This window comes from Pinus tabuliformis, chromosome 6, assembly GCF_031772625.1.
Source record: "Pinus tabuliformis cultivar Carrire ecotype Pingquan chromosome 6, CPIR1, whole genome shotgun sequence".
NCBI classification, from domain to species: Eukaryota; Viridiplantae; Streptophyta; class Pinopsida; order Pinales; family Pinaceae; genus Pinus; species Pinus tabuliformis.
In genome coordinates this window covers 625,266,189-625,294,034 of record NC_142292.1, presented here as the reverse complement: position 1 = coordinate 625,294,034, position 27,846 = coordinate 625,266,189, and the positions used below count along the sequence as shown (strand labels likewise).

The 27,846-nt window shown below is 41.1% G+C and overlaps 1 pseudogene; it reads right to left on the bottom strand.

Moving 5' to 3' along the window:
* Positions 1-590: 590 nt before the first annotated feature.
* On the bottom strand, positions 591-27,846 carry LOC149260174 (uncharacterized; annotated as a pseudogene).

The following is a 27,846-nucleotide window of genomic DNA, read 5'->3' as shown; positions in this document are numbered from 1 at the left end:
CTCCTCATAACAAGAAAGACATTTTGACATCATTACAATACTTGAAATCAACTCAAGTCTCATACTAAAAACATCTTCCTATAATTCAATAATTTATAGCCCTTGATCGATTAGATGAGTGGTATTTTTATAGGTGAATGAAGGAAGTTATGCCATAAATGGTGATAATGATTGCCCTCCCAAACTTAGAATTTAGTTCCATGGACGAAGGGATGAAGGGATTGATGTTCCTTAACTCCCTTCCTCATCCAAATACAAGCTCAAAGGAGTAGATAGCCTTGAGAAACTTCTAGAGGCATCCAATGGATGAGGAATCTTTCAAACCCTAATGGAAATTCACTCAAATTCGCCCAGCGCAGGCCAAAGAGGGACCAAGTGCACTGCATAGCACCCTATCAGTGTATGGTCTGCATTGCAATGCACCCTAATGAAGGCCTGCCAGCGCTGATATTCTTAGAGGTAGTTTCTAGATGATTTTGGTCATGAAACTTCTTGGGAAGCTAGGCATTCTGATGGTTGACTTCTTTAGGGCAAGTAACAACTGAATTAGGGGTTGATGGGCCCAAATAGTACTGATCTATATGTTGGGGTTAATGTGCCCAAATAGATCTATAACATGTGGCTACATTGAGCTCTCTATGGATGCCCTCTTTAGCCTCCTTCCTCAATTAAGTGGCTCCCATGGCCCTCTTCTGGGCCTCAGCACATGCAGTTGCTACGACATTGTGCATCGAAGCGAATGAAATTCTAGCGACGATTAAGACCACTTTAGTGAAGATAAATGTGACTACGAGTTAACGGGGTGAGCATAGATGCCCTTGAGCTTCTTGTTAAGGGGGCCTTGTCTACGCCTTGTATGTGGTTGTTTAGAAGCACAAAGGGCATAACATATGAATTAGGGTTCTAGCAGTGCATACAAAAGAAGGGATCTCTCATGGGCACTGCCATTGGGAGAGTTGCGATCACCATGTGCTGGAAATTGACATGGATGCTGTGAGGACATGCAGATCATTTCAAGAGACCCTAAGCGTAGCTATCGCAATCATCTAGATAATAGGAGTAGTACATGTGGTAATGATTCACAAGGACACATGAGCTACATAGGATATGGTACAGGCCCTCTACCTTGAGTTAATGGAGGAAACATCTATCCTTCTCATAGAGGCTGCACTTTGACTTGGCCTTGTTATCAGGAAATCTAGTGTCCACTCGGAGCTGCTAGTCCCACTAAGACTGGTAGCTATCTTAGAAACAAACAAACTAAAACTGCTTTCGTTTTCCTTTATGAGAAGTAGATAAGAGGGGAACAAAGGACACCAACCTCAGTCTTGCGCTTGGTTCCTTTCTTGGTTCCTTTCCTTTCTGACAGATCCTTGCTGCTTTTCCTTCGTCTACCCAGCTTCAAAGAGCACCTATGGAATCAAAGCAGCATAATACTAGCGAAGAACATATATCTACAATCATAAACAACATAGGACCAGATATATATTGACCACACAAATGCATATATAATCAAACATACAAGAATGTGGAGGAAAACTTGAATAGCTTTATTAATATCAAGAATAGCAAAGAGGATTACAAGCAATTGTTCTAACCCAGCGTCATCCTCCCAGCATGAAAGCCCTTCTTCACCTCATGAAAATCTTAGATCACCCAACACTATGATATTCCACCAAGAAACCAATAGCACTTCCTTACAAGATACAAAATTCCAGCCTCTGGATCTCTGGGATGAGGGATCCCTATATAGATGATTGCAAGGGGGTGAGTCAGCTTCTAGGATTTTTATTAGTTTCTTCTCTCTGATAGTTCTTGATTCCACTTGGAGATTGATGATATCTTACTCGTCCCTAGGAGAATTCAGAGAGGCAAGTGTCACAGGAGAAGTTTCTGGAAGATTCCATGAAAATCCACCTTGCAAACTATCTCTACCATTTGTATACTCTCGCCCATCGCACCCTCAAGAAGGGCTTTCCAGTATGCATCGCTCTCTTTACACTGGGCAGGTGAGATGCATCGCATCCTGTGCACTAGGCAGTCTGTATGGTCCAGCTTTGACTAGTTCTGAGAAATTTCCTGTGGAGAACTTTTAGGAGATGATGTAATCAGCTGACCTTGTTCCTTTAGGGTGTGAAGCAACACTTTTAGGGATTTAGGAGCACTAGGTCTATGGACACGTATGATTGGGGTTGTAGTGCCCAAAAATGTCTATAAAAATTGCCCCCTAAAGCATGAGGTTGTTATTCTTTTGATGTCGGGTGAAATGCTTTATCATGAGGATCCGAAGTTTTTTCGAATTGGAAGGTGACCTGTAATAAGATAAAAAACAATACATTATCTTCATAATATTTTCATGATCTAGCTAAGGCATGAATTCCCATGCTCAGCTTTATAAATTCATTTTCATGTACATAAGACAAACAACCGTCTATTTGGCAGACTGATGATTCTGATAGAGCCATCATCCTTTGATTCGGATGATCATCTGTGCAGCAATGATGTACATTTGATGTCTTTATTTTCCTGAATACATCATAGCCCGAATGGATGAAACTAGATCTGGGGTCTTCAAACGCGTCCAATCTTCACTCAGAGTACAAGTGGATCCATGTGAAAGATGTTCTAGAGTCGAACATGGAAAGACATTACCTGATTACCAGCCAATGATGTAAGTTGTTAACAGGCGCGAGAGGAATCACCAATAATGATGATGACCCTCAAGGTACTACAGTACAATTCGCGTGGTGTGAAAAAGGGACTTGGCATCAAACACCAAGAAAAATCTTTCGGTTGAAGGCCATTGATGTAAACCTATCGCCGGAACTGAGAAACTTGCCATTGAGTCATGCAAGCTTCAAAGTACTGAAAGGGTTGTTCCTAAGTCGACTTCTTGGATAATGAGCTGATGTCGACAAGAAGTGACCTGTCGTAGGAGGGCCTTAATGAATCCCACATCTATGACATGGAACGGAGTAAATGATTTTGGAGGTGAAAATGATATGTTGATACAGTGTTCAGGGTAGCGGTCATGAAAGAATGGAGCATGAGTGTATTGCAGTGGATGAGACACAGGTGAATTCTCTGAGTGACTTCTCTTGAACATACCGGTGACACTGACATGGATTGGTAACGTTAACCCCAAATATGGATGGTGTGATGGACCAATGGTGATATGACCGGTAAACGGAATAACCCAACCCGACTCGGATGTGAAGTGAAATTGTCATGTTCAAGAGCGACTTGCTACAAATAAAGTTTCTTCAAGTTTTCTTCCCAATTTTTCCCAGTCATTGCTGACCAGTACCTCTTTATTTTTATCAAGCTTGAGGAGGATAACATATGCTTGTTCTATAATTTTCCCTTCGGGCAAACCCGTCGCTATGTTTTAACGAGCCTAGCGACAGTGAAACTCTTTGTCACTATTGGTTTTAACAAGTTTAACGACAAAGATAACTCGGTCCTTTTCAATTTTAGAGAGTCTGAAAGGGATGTAAAGGAAACTCCAATAATCCTTTTTCGTCATGTAATCCATTAAGTCCGAAAAAGTATAAAATAATACGAAAGGGATGAATTTCGGTAACTTTAACGAGCTGAAAAAAACAAGCGCTTGATCTTTTTGTGTAATAATCCCTCAGGTCCAAAAAGATTAAAATCTAGAGGAGGGATAACACTTATGGTAGCTTTAACGAGCTAGAGAGGCCAATTTCTTGGCAATCTTTTCATATTTTACGAATCAGGTGAAAAAAGCTTAAGGGAGACTCGTTTTTTGAGGAACGAGTGATAATTTCGGGTAGCAGCTGATTCCAGGTAAGGTTTGGAATTTTCCAATCATGGCAGTGTCACAAGGATGGCTAATAGGATCACTCTTTTCAGTTGTTCTTCAAAAAGGGGTAAACAATCCAATGGAGGTGAATGATTGGCTAAAACAGAGTCGAGGTGATGATGAGAACACGACCAGGGCTCAAAAGCTGATGATAATGAATTCACAATGGTTATTTACTGGAAATTGGTTCATTTTTTAATGAGCTTAAACTTCAGGGAAAAGATTCGCTCATTTCTTAGGTTTAATTTTTAACGAGCTTGAAATAGACATAAAAATTGCTCGTCATAATGGTCATTGATTATTTGATTTCACTGTTAACCACATTGTTCCTTCAATGGTTGTACTACCTGTTCAATTGCTTCATCAAATCGATTAGAAATAAACAATACATGCTTGAAAAATGAGTTAAAACATTAATACTTTACTCAAATTACGTAAAAATTAATTTAAAAGTGGTTTTTACCCCTCATTTTACCATTTCATTTGAACTTTGGTTTTTTGGAGCTCTCGAGGTGCTTTTCCCCTTTGATTTTCACTAGCTAATTTTGGTAAATTCTGTGGACGATTCTTGGTGCCATCTGGACCAGGTAGGAGCTAAACCTGAGCTCTTCAGTTGCATTCCTTCCTTTTTGAATTCTGAGCATGTTTCCCTATTTTTCTAAGCCGCCGGGGTTTGAAAAATTCACCCTGGCTCCATCGCACCCTTCCTATATTGAAAGGTACGATGCATACTAGCCTAGCCATTGGCTAGTCAGTATGCATCTCACCCAGTACACTCCTAGGGTGTGATGGGCGCGAGAAGGGAAACTTTTGCACTATTTTCTCATGGAATTTTTGCCTCTTTTTTGCCAAATCAGGACCCTGACTCTTCTCTTGCTTGTTTTGCAGAGATTCATTGGAGAAAAATGGTTGTTACATGGCAAGAACATGAGCATGAAGGAGAGGACATGGTTGCTTTACATGATCCGGGTACAGTCACTGCACTGCGGAACTGTGGCCTGCTCAAGTTTTTCCGCATCTCTAACATGAGGCAACAAATCAACTTGTTGCAATATTTTCTCAATGTATGGGATCCCACCAACCAGGTGTTTTAGATCAGAGGAAAATCCATCCCCTTGACTGTCGTGGACATCTATTTTTTGACTGGTTTATCGAGGCGTGGTGCCCCTCTTTCATTATCAGGTTCCGCCCGTGGGGGCGAATCTGTGAAAGATTATATTCACAGGTATTGTAGAGAGGGATCTTAGCAGAGTAGAGACGGAAAGATCAACATCCAAGATGTCATTGACCAGTCTTTGAGGACCATTCTATTCACTTTTGCTACACTAGTTGGTAGTGTAGCCCTTCACGTGGCTAACAAGTCCTATATGCAGTACGCCTTGGAATGCCTTGAACCAAAGGAGTTCAACTGGTGTGACACAACACTCCCTGTGATGAAATAACAACTGACCAAGGTAAAAAGTGGAAAATCCAAGAATTTCGGCTATGTTTCGATTTTGACAGCTTTCTTCTTGGAAAAGATCCCATTGATGCAGCCGCAGTACATCTCACTTAGTTTACCTCCACCGATTGAGCCACAGATGCAGAGATGGGTCGACCTCATGGCCCGACATGCTGGTCAGTCCCAAGATTCCTTCTCTGATACCTTCTTCGAGTGGTTCAAGCATCAGGAGATGGTTTTTTCCGAGTGTCAATATGCTGGTATGGATTTCTGGGGTGACTCGGATTTGGTGCTGCCGGCTGGTGAGCAGTGAGGTGCTATCGGTAAATTCTCTGACCATATCTTTGTTTATCATTTTTTATGATGTTAACGTGCTTTATTCTATCAAGACTAATCAAAACTCACGTGCTCATGTAGATATTGGATCAGTTCGGCCAGCATTACGTCTAAGAGAACCAGCTGCCGTTCCAGTAGGAGAGGCTATGGGGAGGGCTATCCTTCGCGACCTTGATGTGGCTGAGACACTTTCAGCATTGTAGGATCAAGTTGAGGGTCTCACTCTTGGTATTCCGGATGTGAGGACCAATGAGCTGCCTCTGAGGTTGCAACGACATACTACTAGCGTGCCGAGTCAATGGACTAGGCTTTTACAGATGATTGCACAGGCGGTGACTTGTTATCACCAGCATCATTAGACTAGGGTGCCCCCTATAATTTTGAGTTTTGGGTCATTTGACCGATTTTGTCTTGGTTACAGAACATTATGTATAAACCATAAACAGTTATATATATATTTTTGATTTTCGGAGCTTTATTTTGGTTAAGTTACATGATCTTGATGCAAATATTGATGAAATGCTTCTTTTATAAATGTTGCAAATGTCTATCTAACACATAATTTGCTAATGAGTCCGTTAATGTGTCTAAGTTTCTAGAAATATGTTAATATTGAATAGAATCAAACTGCATTTCCAAAATCTTGACCCTTAGGAACATGCGATAGATAGCTGGATTCCGTACGGAGTAGATACCGGTGAGCTATAGGATGACGAGTTGTGAGTCTAGCCTGACGACAAGTCGGCGTATGCCACATGTGATGGCATCAGAGAGGAGCTCTATCAACGCACTGTATTCAGCAATATTGTTCATTGACCGACCAATACATACCCCTCTGAAACTCACTAACTCACTGCTTGGATCGAAGATGGCCCAGGCCACAGAAGATAGGTTCTGCAAAATACGACTCACTCTGTCGGCATATCCAAAAAATGATTCCAATAGGTCCGACATCTGCAACCAATGTAAAAGTAGATCACTTAACCAAAACAATTACCCTTAGCGAAAACAAAAATGTAACAAAAGCATAGGGGTTACTATCTTGAGTCAAGCGTAGTAACGCTTAAGGTACAACCCAATGTCAGGTTGCGCCAGTGGAATCCCATCATAATCCACTAACTCGTAGGCTCCTTTTGCTAATACATGCTTAACAATATAGCGGCCCATCCATAAGGACTTGAATTTTCCTGCTCCCAATTTATCAGACTCCTGGTCGTAAAGTAAGACCAGGTCACCTTCTGAGAAGACACGGGATTTGACATTCTTGTCGAACTGCGCCTTGACTCATTTCTTATGGGCTTCATTAGCCAAAGCAGAGTCACGACCGGTTTCATCCAATTGGATTAGTTCCAAGAAATGAGCCTCCTCTTCTAAAGTTCCAGGGAGAAGGTCGAACGCGAGTTTGAGGGATGAGATTTCACACTGAATTGGTAAGATTGCTTCCAGGCCATACACCAGTTGAAAGGGTGTAAACCTAGTTGCATTCCTCACCGACATCCGGTATGCCCACAAGGCTGCGTACAGGATCAGGTGCCAACTCCTTTTATGGACTCCAATCATCCTTTGCAGCATCCGCTTCAGGACCTTGTTGATTGCCTCAACTTGTCTATTAGCCTGCGAATAATACGGAGTAGAGCTGTCATGGGATAGGCCTAATTTGGTAGCCAACTCAACCATCATGTGATTGTGAAAATGCAATCCATGATTTGTGACTATGGCCTGTGGAATGCCGAATCTAGAGACTACATGACTGAAAAGGAATAGGGCAGCCATTTCACCACTGTTGTTCAATGTAGGCATCGCCTCAGCCCATTTGGTAAAATAGTCTATTGTGACTATGATATACCCATGCCCCCTGGCCGAGGTGGGGTTACATGTCATGAAATCTATGCCCCATTTGGCGAATGGCCCAACAGCAACTACTGGTTGTAGAAGTGTGGGTGGTATTCTAGTTTTGCGATCAAAGATTTGATAGGCATGGCAACTTCTGACTGTGGTTATGCAATCTTTGAACATTGTTGGCCAGAAGTATCCTTCCCGTAAAATATTTTGCGTCGTAGCGTAACAGGATTGATGCCCCCCACACGCACCTGAATGAAAATCATTCAGGGCTTTTTTGGCCTTCTCGTGGGTGAGGCACCTCTGCAGAACTGTATCGATACCAGGACGGTAAAGTGTCTCACCGACGATCATGTAGCCTTTTTCTTGGTATTGAATTCGTCTTTGTTCCGCGCGCGAGGTATTAGACCTATAAGTTTGGGTTTGGAGATAAATTATTATGTCTCCATACCATGGATTGCTTGAAGATATCAGAAACAAAGATTCGTCCACGATCACTTCTTCTGAGGTTGCATTGTTGGATGACGATGGGAGATCACATAGTAACTCCACGAAAAGTAGGGATTTCTTCGATTTGGATTTTATAAATTCCAGATCAAACTCTTGTAGAATTTCTATCCATTTTGAATATTTTTCCCCCAGCAACTGTTGCAACAATGTATAAGTCATGGGGTTGCAATCTGACAAAATGGTAGTTTTTCGAAAGAGGACGTAGTGTCGAAATCTCTGTATCGCTTGAACAATTGTGAGAGCTAGCTTTTCAATGTAGGAGTACTTGCTTTCTGTATCATTTAGGTTTCTACTCAAATAATATATAGGATGTTCAATTCCATTGTCTTCTTGAACTAAAACCATTGCGATGGTTGTCTCCGCTGCAACCAGATACAGGTTAAACTCTTTTTGATAATGAGGAACGTATATTAATGATTCTTTTATTAGGGATTCCTTTAAAGCATCAAAGGAAGCTTGCGTGACCTGATCCCAAACGAAGGGTACTTCTTTTTTCAATAGAAGAGTATAACCTTTAGCAAGTTCGGTGTAATTTAGAATGAACCTCCTCAGAAACTTTGCTTTCCCTTGGAGTTTCTGAATCTGAAGCAAATTTGAAGGTGGAGGCAAATTAATGATTGCCTAAACCTTACATGGGTCAAGATGAATCCCGTCCTTTGAGACCACAAAGCCAAGTAAACGACTAGAACTAACATAGAACACACATTGGATTGAGTCATATCTTGTGGTGTCGGCAACATAGAAATATCGCTCTCAAATGCTGCGGATGATCGATCCGCTTTTGCAAAATGAGCCGGAAGATTGTCAAGATATGGTTGAACGATGTTTTTGATGTCATGGAAGGCATAATTCATCACCCTTTGAAATGTTGCCCCTACGTTCTTTAAACCAAAGGGTAACTTGCGATATGCAAATGTGCCCCACGGACAAATAAATGCAGTCTTTGACTGGTCTTGTCGGAGGATGTTTATTTGATTATACCTGGAAAATCCATCCATAAATGAAAAGATTTCACATCTGGCACATTCATCAATTATGTGGTCAATGAAGGGTGTAGGGTAGTTGTCTTTCGGATAAGCTTGATTTACATCCCTATAATCAACGCACACTCTAATTGTTCCTTCTTTTTTCATTATAGGAACAATATTTGATACCCAATCGGTTAGAGGAACTGGGTAAATAAAACTAGCATGGAGAAGTTTTTCAAATTCTGCCTTGATGGCAGCAGCTTTCTTGGGGTGCACCTACCATAGCCGTTGTCGTACCAGTTTGACATCTGGATACATCTTAATTTCATGTTCAACTATGCTTGAGTCAATGCATAGCATTTCATCATACGACCAAGCAAAGACATCTCTGAACTAGCAAAAAAGAGTGTTATATATTTCCCATTCTGAAGGAGAACAAGATTTTCTGACATGAATATTCTCTACAACATCTGTTTTGGTCGAGATATTTATGGCGATAATCTCTTCAATATTGGACAAGTTTCGCTCGGAATCCACTGTGTTTACAGTATTTAATAGAAAAATAAAGAACTAAGGGATGATGAAGGTCACTAGGAGTATCTTCCTTGTAATCCAGAAGATGGGAACGATGGTGGTAATCTTCCCATGGTGCCCCGTCAATCACCATTGACTAAACAATTCCTTCGTTTGTAGAATGTACTTGTGACCAAGGATCTAAAACAATACCATATTCCTTAGACCTATCTATCCAAACACTTGATGAGCATTGATTTGGGTTTACCTCCCATGCCGAAAACATTGATTGCTACAATATTTCCATTGGGCTTGTAGGCAGTACCTACGGATGATCCATGTTAATATCGTTTTCAGAGATCTTTTGAATAGAAGATATCATATTGAAGGTTCCCACTGTTGCCACTTCCGCCAGATTGATTGGAGGTGGTAGGGAAAAAGTCGCCATTAATATAGGGTCTTTTAGTAGCCCTACTCCGATATTTTGAAGCGAATGAGGGCTTTCATGGATCATCAAAATGCTTCCCGTAACTTGTGAACTGTTGGGGAGAAATGTTTGTTGGTAGACGATTGTAATACCTCCATGGAAGGGAAATGCAATATTCCTGAAGTAGGTCAACACAATGGCAGCCATAGCATATATCCAGGTCCTTCCCAGTAGGATGTTGCAATCGAGGTTTCCATCGATCACTTCCACATCAATTTCTACCTTTTTGCCCCCCAGTTGGACTTGCAAGTTACATAAAATCCCATATGGGATTCATGTTTGTCCATCAAATGCTTTTAATGTCGTCGAAGATCGCGACAAGGGTGGAGATCCTAAAGTTTTCCAGCAACTCATCGAAATAATACATGTAGATGCCCCCTCATCAATAATTGTTCGATGAACAGTTTTGTTGAGGGCTTTCACTTGAATAAGGAAAGCTAGTTGAGCTAGTAACTCAGGGTCATATCCTTTGTGATTAAATGAGACAAGATTGGAATATGTTGGTTCAATCCCACCTATCGCCAATAATAAAGCTTGCTTTTGGGAGGGGAAATTTTGTAGTACCTCAAGTGTCGACATAGCGGATGGTGATTGGGCCAGATCCTCCACTATATTGTAATGCTGTGCTGCTCGGGCGTGAGGATTAAATGTCGAGTTATGTACTACTCCCTTTGGCGGATTTATCGTTAGATCTAGAATGATGGGTGGCACAACTTCGGTCGGAGTTGTTGTCGAACTACTAGGTTGATCATTAGCCTTGTTGTCCGACAGCTATGGATTCCCGTAATCTTTATTCCTTGTCGATATCAAAGCATCATTTTGCTGCTTCGAAACCGACAACATTAGCACTTGGGACAGGGAATCATTGTCACTAGTGACTAGATTTGTTCCTGGATTTGGAAACGGATCAGTGAATACCGTCGAGGTTTTTGAATTCTTGAAGAATTTTCTAAGCTCAGCTTTATATGGACACTCTCTTGTCCAATGATCCTCATCACATATAAGGCATGGATGATTTGGTTTCCTATCTCCAGAAGGGTTTGCAGAAGATTTTTCAGGGGACGACCCCTCCTGTTTCTTCTTCTTCCCTTTCTTTTTCTTCTTGCATCCTGGTTGCTTGGCTTCTTTGCCTTTGTGAGTCGATACGACATTTACTTCCGAGGCGAGAAGTTCTTCATTTGAATTTTGACCTGAAACTGTACGGGCCTTCTTCGACTTAGCCTTTAAGGTTTTCGTGCTGGTCGTTCCTATCACACCGCCCCCAGCATGAGAGTCTTTGTTTGATTTAGGAGAGGGAGGAATGGAAAATTCTGGTCTAGGAGCATCAGGGATTTTATCATAGAGGGTGCCAGACTGAGTATAGATCAAATCTAAATATTGCGCACGAGCAATGACTTGGTCTTCAGTGACGACTCCTCCCTTTGCCACATCTTCTATAATTGAAGGTAACAATGACTTAATAAACCATTCAGCCAACAGCTGATCAGGAACATATGTTTTTACCATTCTATGATGACGTCGCTAGTCATGAATATGATCGGATATGTGAGTGGCCATCGTTTGCTTGAAATTGGTAAGAAGCTCTATTCCCATTTCGTACCTTATGGGTAATTGAAAATGGGTTAAAAAGGTTGTGGCTAGGGTACTGAAGTTATCAAATGAAGCTCTAGGCAATTCGATATACCATTTTGCTGCTAGACCAATTAACGTTCGCTAAAAAAGGTGAAGCGTAATTGAATCATCATTTAGAGTGTTAGATGAACACCACAGATGAAAGGTCATCACATGATTCGACAGGTCTTCACCCGGATTTCCATTAAATTTAGGAATATCTGACGAAATTTTATGAAGAATCGCTGGCCACCAAGGGGCATAAGCGATTGGATCGTTTGTTTGCCAATTTAGATCTAGTAACTCTAAAGTTACCACGAAGGGCAACTGTTGATTCAGGTTCGGCGAAGCATACCCAGGATAAGATTGGATTGCCTAAGTAGTGGGTCTTTGCATACCAGCATAATGTTTGATACTAATAAATTTGGTAAGGTTGATGGGCAAAACCATTATGAAATGGTTGATTTTGACCGTTTTGAATGTACGGCTGCCCATTACTTGCAAAGATTTGGTGGTCAAATCCTTGGTAAACTTGTTGGAATTGCAGTTGTTGGTATTGCACTAGCCATGATTGTGAGACCATTTGTTGTTGTCCAATACTGGCTGTTTGACCAAGATGAGGGGTAATGGTACCCGTTTGAGCCTAGGTCACTCGAGTTAAGGGGCCACTAATTGATGATTGTGGTAGCGTTGTAGAGACAAGGGGCTGTTGGATTGTAACCTAAGATAACTGAGGTTGGCACACAACAGGCAATGCTTGTACTTGAGACACCGTCACAGTAGCCGGTGTAGTGGGGATATTTGACATAGGCAGACTTTGTTGCATTGAGTATACAATTCTTGGTTGTTGAGGCAGTATTGGCACCCAATTGCTAGATGTAATTCCAGCATAACCTAAATTTTGTTGTGAACTCTCGTATGTTTGTTCTCCCTTAGGAGACAATGAAAGGGCATATTGCCCCCCATACGGCGGTAATCCAGTGCTTAAGGGAATGATTTGCCTTTGAGGACTGGACTGCCCAAATTGACATTGCGAAGGATCAATTTGCTGAGACTCAACATAAGAGATTGCAGATATTATTCCGGACGAACAAACGGGAATAGAACATACTGTCGAAATAGCCCCTGGATGGGCTCCATCCAGCGATTGAGAGCTAGTTGGGATAGATGGTATGGCGACGAATATTGTCGGAGTAGCAGCAAGAAGTTCTGTTGCTGCTGTGTTAGATGATACAATCCTAGATGTCAACAGTTGCTCAGACATATTTAGTCTATCCAAAATATTCCTTAGTGATTCTTCAGGAACTTCCGATTGTGGGAGACTAACTTCTAATGAAGAAGGATATAGGGTGATCCCAGCTCCGAATTGCGATGGAGCACTAGATGGAGGATCCTCCACAATCTCTTCTATGGAAATCAATCCAGGTGGAAGAGGTAGACCGTCAGGTCCGTAAAATATTTCCGGTGCTGAAGAAGATATAGGTTCTGTAGTGACAGATGTTTGGGGAACAATACCTTCCAAATTAACTGTAGATGGAGCCTGTTCAGGAATAGAAATGTTCACTGTCAGACTAGGATCAGTTGTAATGTTCCTTTGCGGCTGCAGAACTTCTTCTGCAAGTGCAGGGATACCAGAAACGTTTGGAGTAACCGGAGTCTCCGAGGGTGTCGGAACACTTGTTCCAACCAGACCAGGGGACTTTGAACTGGTTAAATGAGTTCGCTTTGTCTGGAATAGTTTTTTTCCTGGAGACAAAGACGGTTGACTCGTAAGTCTCCGCGAATGACGGGGTTTTTATTGACTTTCTTCCATGATTGTGGATTACTCGATCAACTAAAAATAAAGGGGGAAAATGATTTCGAATTAAATTAATTTTAGACGCTTTGGCACAACTTGTTTTTTCAATTTTTAAGAGTCGAGAAAAATCAAAAGATGACCCTAGTCGCCTTCAATTTTTAATGAGCCTGAAGTGACAAGTGCTCAGATGGACCTTTTCCTTTAAGGAGTCTGAAAAGGAATGAAAGAGAATACTCTGGAAATCTAGACAGAGGGGTTATCAAACCAATCGAAAAACTGCAGAATACTTTTTACAGTACGACAGTCAATCTTCCCGAATGCTATGTTTAGTGCACTGCGATCGATAGGGCAGCAGACACGGCTTCCTATGGATAAAGGATATAGCCTATTGTGGTCTCCCAATATATACTCGACGGTACATGGGAGCACTAGTCCATACTGGCACTTGTCGTCTCAAAGAGGAGGAGTCACCCAACCAACAATGAAAACGATAGTTACCAGGCTTTACAACGCCGGAATATGTCTCTAGCCTAGACTTCTAGATGTTGTGCATTAGGTTCTGTTAGCGCTTGAAATTTCACCTCAGGCTGAGAAAGGTAAACTCCAAGGCAACATCAAACCACTTAGCCTCGTAGCTAGCCCTACGGGGCAGGAGAGGGCTCTCTCTGGTCTATCTAGGTAAAGATCTTCAATGGGCGAGATAACCAAAAGGAAACACTAATTTTAGGCTAGTAAACTGATAAAAAGGGTTTGTTTTGGGATTTTTGGATTTTGGTGGAAAATTGGGGAAAGGTAATTTTGGGTGCGGGGATTGGACACAATTTTTGCAGGGGGTTCTTTGGGGCAAGGTAGGAGACTGTATTGATGCCTTTAAATTAAGTGAATGGGTAGGAATGACCGGTGAGGAGCTAAGGAGAGCAAGCAATCACCTTGAGTTCTCCTTAAACAGATGAAAACATTGATATTAAGCAAATTTAAAAGCAGAGCATGGAAATCATGAATTCTACTTTAACACTTCATTTGCCTAATTTCAGAAGAAAAAGAAAGAGGATGATTTCACATAACACACTTACAAGTACAAAGAGAAACACACCATCAATACATGTAACCACAGGAATCCCAAAAAGGACTGCAAAACCGTGGTCTTTCTTCCTTTGCCAAAATTGCAGAGATACAATGAATAATACAATAGAGCTTTCTCCCTCAAGAGTCCAACCTCTCCAACCATGAAAATGATTGAGAAAATACATAATATAGACCATGCCAACCCATTCCCTAGCCTCTAGGGGTCGAGCTCATCCTTCTAGGAGCTGTTTCAACCAATTCTAAACTGAGCACTATAATCTAGGCAGTCAAAACAACTTGCCTCTATAAGCTAGGAAACCAATTCATTCATTAAATGTTTGCTATTACATGAATGAATCTTCTAGAATAGGTAAATAAGTGTCATGTCAACATGAAAATACATTAATTACATCAAAGAGGGTGAAAAATCCCATCACAAGTCAAAACTGGTCAAAGCTGGGCGAATTCCTGAGCTGTAGGTCAAAAATTATGAAAATTGCCTGATAGGTCACGCTTCTTTGGAGCTCCGTTTGAGGCACTTCTAGGTGTCCAAATGAGGCAAAAGTAGGCTTGTTGGAAAGGTCTGGATGTCTACTTTCCAACCCAAGTAGAATTTCGGAATTTGGTGGCCATTTGCCCCTCCAAAATGCAATCTCCCAAGACTGCTCCCTGTTTGTCAAAAAGGTGGCAGAAAGTCAATTTTTGCATGTTTTTTGACCTTCTGGAGGCTCAAAACTTGATGAAATCTCTTGGTAATTTTTGAGCAGGTGTATCTTTGCATGAAAAATCCAGAAATACTGAGTTTTCCCAAAATGAAGTTGCCCGTCGAATAGGTCGCGCGCGGCGCGCGACCTATCAAGGAGAAAAACCTGTTTTTTGTCCAAAAATTCATAAGTGACCAAAAATGCTCAAATTTTTTTGAAATTTTTGCTGTAGTGAGGTCATTTAATATCATGCTCCTTCAAGGAAGCCTCAGCCAAGATGTGGAGGGGATCGGGCCTTTTTCGTCGTTTTAGTGCCTTGGCCAACCGCCCTTGAATCACCTTCGTTTTCGCCTTGCATACGTGCATTCGGGCCCAATAGTGGTTTTTCATATTTCAGAGCAGGTCCTTATCTTTGTTGGCCTTAGCCAGCAGCCTCTCCAAATGAGCATTGACCCGGAGAAGAATAGCCTCTCGCTCAACGGGTACCAAATCACCGGGTCTCTTTCGAGCCAAGTTGCGGTCCTCATGAATCCTCCGCAACTCATCAAGAGTGTGCTCATCCTCCAATTGCTTGTTGCACTGCTCTAAATATGTGATCGTCCATTGTGCTCCTTCCAATCTTCGCTGCAATGAATCATTTTCAGCTCTTAGGTGCTGAATGATCTCCTTTGACTCTAGACTAGGAGAACTGATATCAAGGTCAACAATCTCTATGTCTGGAACACCTGATGGCCCCTCATCAATCCTGGGTTGTTGGCCCCTCTCCGATACCTGTGCTGCTGTCGGCAATGAGGCCCCTTCCACCTGGTGTGGAGATAACACTCGTGGTGCTGATGAAGAAGGCGAGACCCCTTCCACCTGGTGTGGAGATAATACTCGCCTAGCTGATGCAAATAAGGCTCTGTGGCCTCTCTGATAAGTGACCAATGGAGGAGAGCTGACATGTCTGGTCTCAGGACTATCATGCTGCTGTGAAGGCCCTCCCTCCTCATGAACAACCTCAGGGGAAGATGATGCTGATGCAGTGAAAACATCCCGAGAGATAAAATTCTCCCATGGGATACCCTGCTGAGCCAACTGATGCATGACCACAAGCTGGATCAAACCATAATGATAAATGCTCCTATGTTGCTGTGCTGGGCTCCTTCTCTGCACCAAGGGCACCATCCTCTCAATATCCCGGCACATGAACCATGGTATGTTCATCATTCGTACCCGTGTGAAATGCATCAACAAGCGAATATGGTACGAATACACATATGCAAACCTGCCCTCACAGGTGAAATAGAGCATGATGAGCCTCATCAAGGGAGCATACTCATCCCTCAAAAATCTAAAAGGAAACATACCAGTTATGGACCTCATGTAGGCAGGTTTAACGAAGGGCTCATACCGAAACCTGTCCAACACTTTGCATTTGTTCCACTCTTCTCCCACATTTGGTATTCCTGTTGCTTGAGCAATACTTTCAGATGACAATATAAAATCCACCCCTGCAAGGTTTACATGCCCATTATGCAAATGAAAAACAAACAAGCGAGCCAATTCCCTATGATGCTGAATTTGAGAAATCCTCTCGCAAAATTCATAACATGAGAGATAGCGGAAACATGTGACCGCAAGTGGACAAGCCTGCAAATCGGTCAAAGAGGTGGGCTCCTCCCTCTTATGGTGTCCACTCTTACCACCCCTGTGATGCCTCCTTTCTATCTCAATTTATGGTGTTGACTCATGGTCATCACTTTTCTCATAGTCGGTTTCGGTTTCTGACATGGTTTCAGGAGCAAAGTGGCTGAAATGTACTGCTGCTTCTGCTCAAATGACCTGCTGTTTCTCCCTGTTTGTAATGCTGTTTCAAGGGGACAAATAGCACAAGGGAAATGTTAGGGAAGGGAGACTTTGAAGGGAAATTGGGAAAATATATGAAATAGGGAAATAGGGAGTTAAGGGGAAGAATCATGACATACATATCATCATACAATTCCATTTGCAAGGATGTTATAGGAAGTAGGATTTAGGGTTTGATTCTTGATTTTTAGGAATAGGGATAGGGTTTTAGGGGATTTTGATATTTTTGTAGGGAGATTAGGTAGAAATGATATAGGAGGTGGTAAAGAGAAGTGGGGAAAAAGTGGGGTGACAAGGATGACCTTGAAACAACAAAACAAACCATAGTTCTACAAGCATTTTGACATTTTTAAAGCAAATATACATGAACCTCTCATTTCAATTTGACGACATTAAAACACCTTTCCCATGCTCATTTTTCTTTATCAAGTAAAATACTTTGATGATCAGAGGCCTACCTGCAATCTTGAAGAATTTTGGGGTCGTTTGGGAGTTTACTGGCGGTTTTTGTAGATGAATTCCCAACAGGTCGCGCGCAGGTGCTGATAGGTCGCGCGCGCTCAATAGGTCGCGCCAGTGTAATTTTTCAACTGGATGAACCCCCCTGATAGGTCGCGCCGGCTCAACAGGTCGCGCGCAAGTGTTGACAGGTCGCGCGGGCTCAACTTGCCAATTTTGCTCAATTTCTCTCCAAATCGCCCAAATCGCTCTTCACTATTGCTTTGAGGCAAATGATGATCAAATAGAAGGAGAGAGGGGCTTTATAGGCTTGATTTAAATTAATTTCTCCTCAAACCCTCTTTCTAATGTTTTTAACTTGACACTTTTTTAAAATTTAAATGCTGCTGACTTTATGGTTTCCTTTTGTCCTGAAATTGTTTGAACTGATGCTTTGTCTTGAAAATTTTTGTAGGGAAAGCTTCTGAGGAATCTTGGAAAAGGGGACCAGGGCTGCATGCTGTCTTTGAAAACTTTTGAATTTTTACAATTTTTTACAAAAATGAGAAAAAAGACCTTGTCTTTAAAAATAGGGTTTCTAAATCCAAGGTTAAAATTAGCTGTACAAGATGAAATCTTTGAAGAAATCTTTGAAGAAAAACTTTGATAGTCATCCCTCTGGCCTGCTGGGCATTTATTGACCTTTAAAGACATGACCTCAAAGACAAATTGGACCTAAACCCTAGACCTAGGACTTTGACAAGACAAGGAACCTTGAAAAAATTTATAGACTGAAACAACTTGATCCAGCAGTGCCAAGAGGGGAATAAAGACACCAGCTCCTCCATCAGGGTTATAGCATGCCTAATGGAATGCTATGAAATGACACTGATGAGACACCTACTTATGTAAATGCAAAGAGTTTTGATCGCTGATGGAGGGCTACTAGACCGACTCTAACATTGGCTCCAATGGGGATGGTAGCTCCTTGGAGGTACCAAGAACCTTAGACCTCTGGGAGAGTAGACCAGTGCCTTTCGATCATTGGGCGATGGAGTCATTATTTCCACCTTTGACACAAAACTTTGACACATTTATTGAATGAAAACTTGACTGAAAGCTGACTGAAACTTAACTGGAACTTGACTCAAACCGACTCGATGGCAAACTGAAATAACTTGAAAAACTCACTCAACAGACCAAAAACAAATGACTCATGACTGACTTAACTAAAACAAGAACTTACAAAGATTATTGAAGGGCAACAGTCCATCAAGATTTGAAATCATGATGACAACCACCTGTGTTTCTTACAAGACAATATACATCAAACTATATCAAAATGCCAATGCAACCAATCAAGAAGATGCCTTCTTGATTGATTCTCCTGATTAGATCTTCTGGTCAACAATACAAACCTATCACTGGGCATCCAAAAACATAGTTGACCATATTCTCCTTCATCACTGAATACTGCAATAATCACCTGCACTGTTGATTGCAACAGGGCTGCCATTGGATCTTGAAAAACATGAAGTTTTGCCACTGCCACATCCTGCTGAAAGAACAAGGTGTCTTTTGCTTCAAATTCTGATCTGCCTTCATCATGTTCTTCAGAAAGAGTATGTTCCTGGTCCTCAAAAAATTCTGAACAAGTAGATGAGCAGATCTCCTCTTGAAATAACATTTCAAAACATGAGACATATGAGGAAGAATCTGAAATGTAATCCTGTATGCTATGATCTTCTGTAGTCTGACAATATGGTAGGTCATCTTCATATGATATCACAGCCAAATTATCATCTTTTTGAAGGAAAACATTATCTGTTTGCTGATCTACAAGACAATCATCTTCCTCAACAGAAGAAGAAGTTTCCCCAACACTTTCCTGACTATGTGTGCATTGCAAATCTGCTGTAGCTTGGGCTGTAAAAAGACCTTTCAAAAGCTGATCTATCTCCTCTTCAGACAAAGGAGACAATGCCTTTTGTTCTCTTCTGCTTAAACAATAATTATCTTCATATGATAGGGCACTCAAACTATCATTTATTACTGAATTATTGAAAGGAGATTCATCACTTACTAGCACAAAGATCTCACCTTGCTGTTCATGAACATCTGAATCCAAAACTCTGTTTATGATATCAACAGTAGAGCTCTCTTTGATGGGCTTCAGCACAAGATATTCCTGGTCATCATAATCTAAATGTTGTTCTGAAGTAGTTGTCCTAACATTATCACATTCTGCAATCTGGTCTTCTTCTGTGGGCAGATCTGAAACAAGATCTCCTCTTTCATCATCTTCCACTATATGACCATCTTCAGCCTGCTGATCTTGACAAGTATCCTCTAAGATTTTTGTGTGCTGCTGAAATGGATTCTCATACAGAGCCTCCATGATCTCACCATCCATAAAATTATCATCTTCATAATATTTCTCAAGGCTTTCAATAAAACTATAAGCATGCTTGCAACAGTCTTGAACTAAATTTAATGATGGATAAGAGTCCATATATCTTTCAATGAACATAGCATGAAAATCCTTTAAACAGTAAATACAAGCAGGCGGCAAATTTTCATACCAAGATTGGGCTTCACCTTCCAGAGTGGCTAGGAATATCTTCATCAAGCAATCTTCAGGAAAATCCACCTTCAACTTGCGAATATGCATATGAAATATAACTAGATGTAAAGCAGCATCCTTCTTACCATCATCATTAAATGTAGGCAAATTCCTTGACCAATCTACCTTCGGAATTTTATTCGGAAAACGTGGAATGTGATCTCGGCTCAAGGGAGCATATCTTCTTGTGATTCGGTCCATCTTGAAAATCTCATAGCTACTGATCTCTCTGCAGTGAAGTCACCATGAAGCATTGATCTCTGGAGTTTTCAGTGAAGGAGTCACCAGTGAATGATTTCAGCCTTGTCAGTGTCTGATCGTTGTCCACTATCAACAATCAGATCTGAACTTGATACATGTACTGGGGTAAAATGCGAATGAAGTGCTGTATTCACAAGCTCACGGAGATTGACTGAAGCAGCGTTTATCTACTTCTGCTTATGCAAAGCAAAAGCGTTTCGAAGGCTACCTGGCATAACTTCAGGCTCCGTCTAAGACTTATGAAACAAACACATCAATAAAAAAACAATTTTTTCTCCCCAGTATGGTCGCCAATATGTTAGCGCTTGAAATTTCACCTCAGGCTAAGAAAGGTAAACTCCAAGGCAACATCAAACCACTTAGCCTCGTAGCTAGCCCTATGGGGCAGGAGAGGGCTCTCTCCGGTCTATCTCGGTAAAGATCTTCAATGGGCGAGATAACCATAAGGAAACACTGATTTTAGGCTAGTAAACTGATAAAAAGGGTTTGTTTTGGGATTTTTGGATTTTGGTGGAAAATTGGGGAAAGGCAATTTTGGGTGCGGGGATTGGACACAGTTTTTGCAGGGGGTTCTTTGGGGCAAGGTAGGAGACTGTATTGATGCCTTTAAATTAAGTGAATGGGTAGGAATGACTGTTGAGGAGCTAAGGAGAGCAAGCAATCACCTTGAGTTCTCCTTAAACAGATGAAAACATTGATATTAAGCAAATTTAAAAGCAGAGCATGGAAATCATGACTTCTACTTTAACACTTCATTTGCCTAATTTCAGAAGAAAAAGAAAGAGGATGATTTCACATAACACACTTACAAGTACAAAGAGAAACACACCATCAATACATGTAACCACATGAATCCCAAAAAGGACTACAAAACCCTGGTCTTTCTTCCTTTGTCAAAATTGCAGAGATACAATGAATAATACAATAGAGCTTTCTCCCTCAAGAGTCCAACCTCTCCAACCATGAAAATGATTGAGAAAATACATAATATATACCATTCCAACCCATTCCCTAGCCTCTAGGGGTCGAGCTCATCCTTCTAGGAGCTGTTTCAACCAATTCTAAACTGAGCACTATAATCTAGGCAGTCAAAACAACTTGCCTCTATAAGCTAGGAAACCAATTCATTCATTAAATGTTTGCTATTACATGAATGAATCTTCTAGAATAGGTAAATAAGTGTCATGTCAACATGAAAATACATTAATTACATCAAAGAGGGTGAAAAATCCCATCAAAAGTCAAAACTGGTCAAAGCTGGGCGAATTCCTAAGCTGTAGGTCAAAAATTATGAAAATTGTCTGATAGGTCGCGCCCTAATCCTGATAGGTCGCGCTTCGTTGGAGCTCCATTTGAGGCACTTCCAGGTGTCCAAATGAGGCAAACGTGGGCTTCTTGGAAAGGTCTGGATATCTACTTTCCAACCCAAGTGGAATTTCTGAATTTGGTGGCCATTTGCCCCTCCAAAATTGCAATCTCCCAGGACTGCTCCCTGTTTATCAAAAAGGTGGCAGAAAGTCAATTTTTGCATGTTTTTTGACCTTCTGGAGGCTCAAAACTTGATGAAATCTCTTGGTAATTGCTGAGCAGGTGTATCTTTGCATGAAAAATCCAGAAATACTGAGTTTTCCCAAAATGAAGTTGCCCATCGAATAGGTCGCGTGCCGGAGAAAAACCTGTTTTTTGCCCAAAAATTCATAAGTGACCAAAAATGCTCAATTTTTTTTTGAAATTTGTGCTGTAGTGAGGTCATTTAATATCATGCTCCTTCAAGGAAGCCTCAGCCAAGATGTGGAGGGGATCAGGCCTTTTTTCGTCGTTTTAGTGCCTTGGCCAACCGCCCTTGAATCACCTTCATTTTCGCCTTGCATACGTGCATTCGGGCCCAATAGTGGTTTTTCATATTTCGGAGCAGGTCCTTATCTTTGTTGGCCTTAGCCAGCAGCCTCTCCAAATGAGCATTGACCCGGAGAAGAATAGCCTCTCGCTCAACATGTACCAAATCACCGGGTCTCTTTCGAGCCAAGTTGCGGTCCTCATGAATCCTCCGCAACTCATCAAGAGTGTGCTCATCCTCCAATTGCTTGTTGCACTGCTCTAAATATGTGATCGTCCATTGTGCTCCTTCCAATCTTCGCTGCAATGAATCATTTTCAGCTCTTAGGTGATGAATGATCTCCTTTGACTCTAGACTAGGAGAACTGATATCAAGGTCAACAATCTCTATGTCTGGAACACCTGATGGCCCCTCATCAATCCTAGGCTGTTAGCCCCTCTCTGATACCTGTGCTGCTGTCGGCGATGAGGCCCCTTCCACCTGGTGTGGAGATAACACTCGTGGTGCTGATGAAGAAGGCGAGACCCCTTCCACCTGGTGTGGAGATAATACTCGCCTAGCTGATGCAAATAAGGCTCTGTGGCCTCTCTGATAAGTGACCAATGGAGGAGAGCTGACATGTCTAGTCTCAGGACTATCATGCTGTTGTGAAGGCCCTCCCTCCTCATGAACAACCTCAGGGGAAGATGATGCTGATGCAGTGAAAAAATCCTGAGAGATAAAATTCTCCCATGGGATACCCTGCTGAGCCAACTGATGCATGACCACAAGCTGGATCAAACCATAATGATAAATGCTCCTATGTTGCTGTGCTGGGCTCCTTCTCTACACCAAGGGCACCATCCTCTCAATATCCCAGCACATGAACCATGGTATGTTCATCATTCGTACTCGTGTGAAATGCATCAACAAGCGAATATGGTACGAATACACATATGCAAACCTGCCCTCACAGGTGAAATAGAGCATGATGAGCCTCATCAAGGGAGCATACTCATCCCTCAAAAATCTGAAAGGAAACATACCAGTTATGGACCTCATGTAGGCAGGTTTAACGAAGGGCTCATACCGAAACCTGTCCAACACTTTGCGTTTGTTCCACTCTTCTCCCACATTTGGTATTCCTGTTGCTTGAGCAATACTTTCAGATGACAATATAAAATCCACCCCTGCAAGGTTTACATGCCCATTATGCAAATGCAAAACAAACAAGCGAGCCAATTCCCTATGATGCTGAATTTGAGAAATCCTCTCGCAAAATTCATAACATGAGAGATAGCGGAAACATGTGACCGCAAGTGGACAAGCCTGCAAATCAGTCAAAGAGGTGGGCTCCTCCCTCTTATGGTGTCCACTCTTACCACCCCTGTGAGGCCTCCTTTCTATCTCAATTTCTGGTGTTGACTCATGGTCATCACTTTGCTCATAGTCGGTTTCAGTTTCTGACATGGTTTCAGGAGCAAAGTGGCTGAAATGTACTGCTGCTTCTGCTCAAATGACCTGCTGTTTTTCCCTGTTTGTAATGTTGTTTCAAGGGGACAAATAGCACAAGGGAAATGTTAGGGAAGGGAGACTTTGAAGGGAAATTGGGAAAAATATATGAAATAGGGAAATAGGGAGTTAAGGGGAAGAATCATGACATACATATCATCATACAATTCCATTTGCAAGGATGTTATCGGAAGTAGGGTTTAGGGTTTGATTCTTGATTTTTAGGAATAGGGATAGGGTTTTAGGGGCTTTTGATATTTTGGTAGGGAGATTAGGTAGAAATGATATAGGAGGTGGTAAAGAGAAGTGGGGAAAAATTGGGGTGACAAGGATGACCTTGAAACAACAAAACAAACCATAGTTCTACAAGCATTTTGACATTTTTAAAGCAAATATACATGAACCTCTCATTTCAATTTGACAACATTAAAACACCTTTCCCATGCTCATTTTTCTTTATCAAGTAAAATACCTTGATGATCAGAGGCCTACCTGCAATCTTGAAGAATTTTGGGGTCGTTTGGGAGTTTACTGGCGGTTTTTGTAGATGAATTTCCAACAGGTCGCGCGCAGGTGCTGATAGGTCGCGCGCGCTCAATAGGTCGCGCCAGTGTAATTTTTCAACTGGGTGAACCCCCCTGATAGGTTGCGCCGGCTCAACAAGTCGCGCGAAAGTGTTGACAGGTCGCGCGCGGGCTCAGCTTGCCAATTTTGCTCAATTTCTCTCCAAATCGCCCAAATCGCTCTTCACTATTGCTTTGAGGCAAATGATGATCAAATAGAAGGAGATAGGGGCTTTATAGGCTTGATTTAAATTAATTTCTCCTCAAACCCTCTTTCTAATGTTTTTAACTTGACACTTTTTTAAAATTTAAATGTTGCTGACTTTATGGTTTCCTTTTGTCCTGAAATTGTTTGAACTGATGCTTTGTCTTGAAAATTTTTGTAGGGAAAGCTTCTTTGGAATCTTGGCAAAGGGGACCAGGGCTGCATGATGTCTTTGAAAACTTTTGAATTTTTACAATTTTTTACAAAAATGAGAAAAAAGACCTTGTCTTTAAAAACAAGGTTTCTAAATCCAAGGTTAAAATTAGCTGTACAAGATGAAATCTTTGAAGAAAAACTTTGATAGTCATCCCTCTAGCCTGCTGGGCATTTATTGACCTTTAAAGACATGACCTCAAAGACAAATTGGACCTAAACCCTAGACCTAGGACTTTGACAAGACAAGGAACCTTGAAAAAATTTATAGACTGAAACAACTTGATCCAGCAGTGCCAAGAGGGGAATAAAGACACCAGCTCCTCCATCAGGGTTATAGCATGCCTAATGTAATGCAATGAAATGACACTGATGAGACACCTACTTATGTAAATGCAAAGAGTTTTGATCGCTGATGGAGGGCTACTAGACCGACTCTAACAGGTTCCAAAGCATTTTTATGTTCATTGAATTTATTTTACAGTTGATATTTCTTAAGAAATTTGCCTTTCAGGTTCACCACGTGATGTCGATATACAATTCCTAAAATTCAATCTAAGATGATAAACAATCGTTTAATCTTCTTTTTGCAATGAAAATCCTAGCTACTAAAGAAAGAGAGATGATATTCTTTCAACATAGAGCAGAGAGCACACACTAGATGCACGGTCCTAAATCAAACCAACAAGCAGTCTAAATGCAAATGCACATGCATGTATTTGTTTTCAACTTTCTTAATGTGTGAATGACAAGAAGAATGATAAGTACAAATATGAATTATCTTTTCAAAGTGACAATACTAACAAATTTCTCTTCAAAAACAAAAGGAAGATAACGACGACACTTTGCGATTTTGAATTGAGAACTTCTTTCGACATGTGAAAAATCACTAATTCAAATCAAATACAATAGTAACAGTATAATGGACTATCAAGAACAATAGGATTCTTTTCTATGGCTGAAAACGACACTTGCGACACTTACAAATCAAGAAACGACAGTTCGATTACGCTACTTCTTTGTAAAAGAGAACTGAAAATGGCGCACATTACATAAAAACATTCACAGTTCTTTTCAAAATGGAGGCAGAATGATGGAAAGGAAAGGGTTTTCCACAGTGGTATACTGATCATAGACAGCAAAACTCCATAATAGAGCTGAAAAGAGTGAAGAAAAACCAAAACCTAGAGGAAAAATTAGCCTTTTCTGATCATCGCACTTGTTACACAGGGAATCCAGTATGCATCCCACCTACTGTACATGGGAGGTGTGATGCATACTGATTTCCTTGAAGAGAGGGTGCGATGGTACCAGGACGAGACTTCACTTGGCTTTTGATCACAGTTTGCAGCTCAATTCAGGGATTTAGGCCAAGCAAGTGATAATCAGTAAATACAAATCACACGGGCTGATCTAATGAGGTTACTAGAGCCACCACTAGGGCAATTAGGATGTTTGCAAATCAATTGTTCAATTTATAAACAAAACCTGGAGATAGACTAAAGCAGCATTGATCTACTTTGCACTTGCATAGCAAATGCAGTTCGAAGGCTAGCTGGCTTAACTTTAGGCTCCATCTGTAAGTTTTTAAAGCAAAAAGATATAGACAAGAAAACAATCTATTCGCTCCCTAATGGAGTCATCATTTTGTTATCAGGAAATCTAGTGTCCACTCGGAGTTGCTAGTCCCATTAAGACTGGTAGCTATCCTAGAAACAAACAAACTAAAACTACTTTCATTTTCCTTTATGAGAAGTAGATAAAAGGGGAACAAAGGACACCAACCTCAGTCTTGTGCTTGGTTCCTTTCTTGGTTCCCCTCCTTTCTAACAGATCCTTGCCGCTCTTCCTTCATCTACCCAGCTTCAAAGAGCACCTGTGGAATCAAAGCAGCATAATACTATCGAAGAACATAGATCTACAATCATAAACAACATAGGACCAGATATATATTGACCACACAAATGCATATATAATCAAACATAAAAGAATGTGGAGGAAAACTTGAATAGCTTTATTAATATCAAGAATAGCAAAGAGGATTAAAACTAATTGTTCTAACCCTGTGTCATCCTCCCAACATGAAAGCCCTTCTTCACCTCATGAAAAGCTTAGATCACCCAACACTATGATATTCCACCAAGAAACCAACAACACTTCCTTACAAGATACAAAATTCCAGCCTCTGGATCTCTGGGATGAGCGATCCATATATAGATGATTGCAAGGGGGTGAGTCAGCTTCTGGGGTTTTGATTAGTGTCTTCTCTCTGATAGTTCTTGATTCCACTTCGAGATTGATGATCTCTCACTCATCCCTGGGCGAATTCAGAGAGGCAAGTGTCATAGGAGAAGTTTCTGGAAGATTCCATGATGATCCACCTTGCAAACAGTCTCTGTCATTTGTCTACTCTGGCCCATCGCACCCTACAGAAGAGATTTCTAGTATGCATCACACCCTTTACATTGGGTAGGTGAGATGCATCGCACCCTCTGCACTGGGAAATCTGTATGGTCTAGCTTTGACTAGTTCTGAGCAATTTTTTGTGGAGAACTTCTGGGAGATGATGTAATCAGCTGACCTTGTTCCTTTAGGGTGTGAAGCAAAACTTTTAGGGATTTAGGAGCCCTTGGTTTATGGACATGTATGATTAAGGTTGTAGTGCCCAAAAATGTATATAACAGGCCTTCTCCTTCTCCTCCCCCATTTCTCTCCACACTTACATCTCTTCCATCATGTTCTTCAATTTTTTGTCTTTGTTGTTTCACTAGTTTGTTCACTATGGATTTTTTCTTTAAACTAGTCTTCTCCTATCATTTGAACTCTGTTGAGGGTAGGTATTGTTTCACCTCATTTTTGTCTCATTTTCACTCAAACCCTCTCATGCTACTATTGGATTAAATGATTATTGTTGCAAGTATTTGTTACTTCTTTTGTTTTGAAGTTTAATAAAGGTTTGTATGTTACAGGTTGAAGTTGATTTGATCATGTTTTGAACCTACACTTACCTGCCTACACTGTGCAACAGATTCCCACACAAATTCATTTCTTACAGCGTGCCTGCACCAATGCAAGTTTTACAGCATGTTGCCACCAATTTGGGGCTTTCACACATTGCCACATTTATGGAAGAATCTGAAATAGGTTTATGATAAAAATGTCATTTGAACACTTCGACATAAGCCAAGACACACCCAGGTCATACAAATTTATATTTAGAGAATAATTAATGCTACAACACTGAATTTGTACCAGTTTCCAGACTGCAT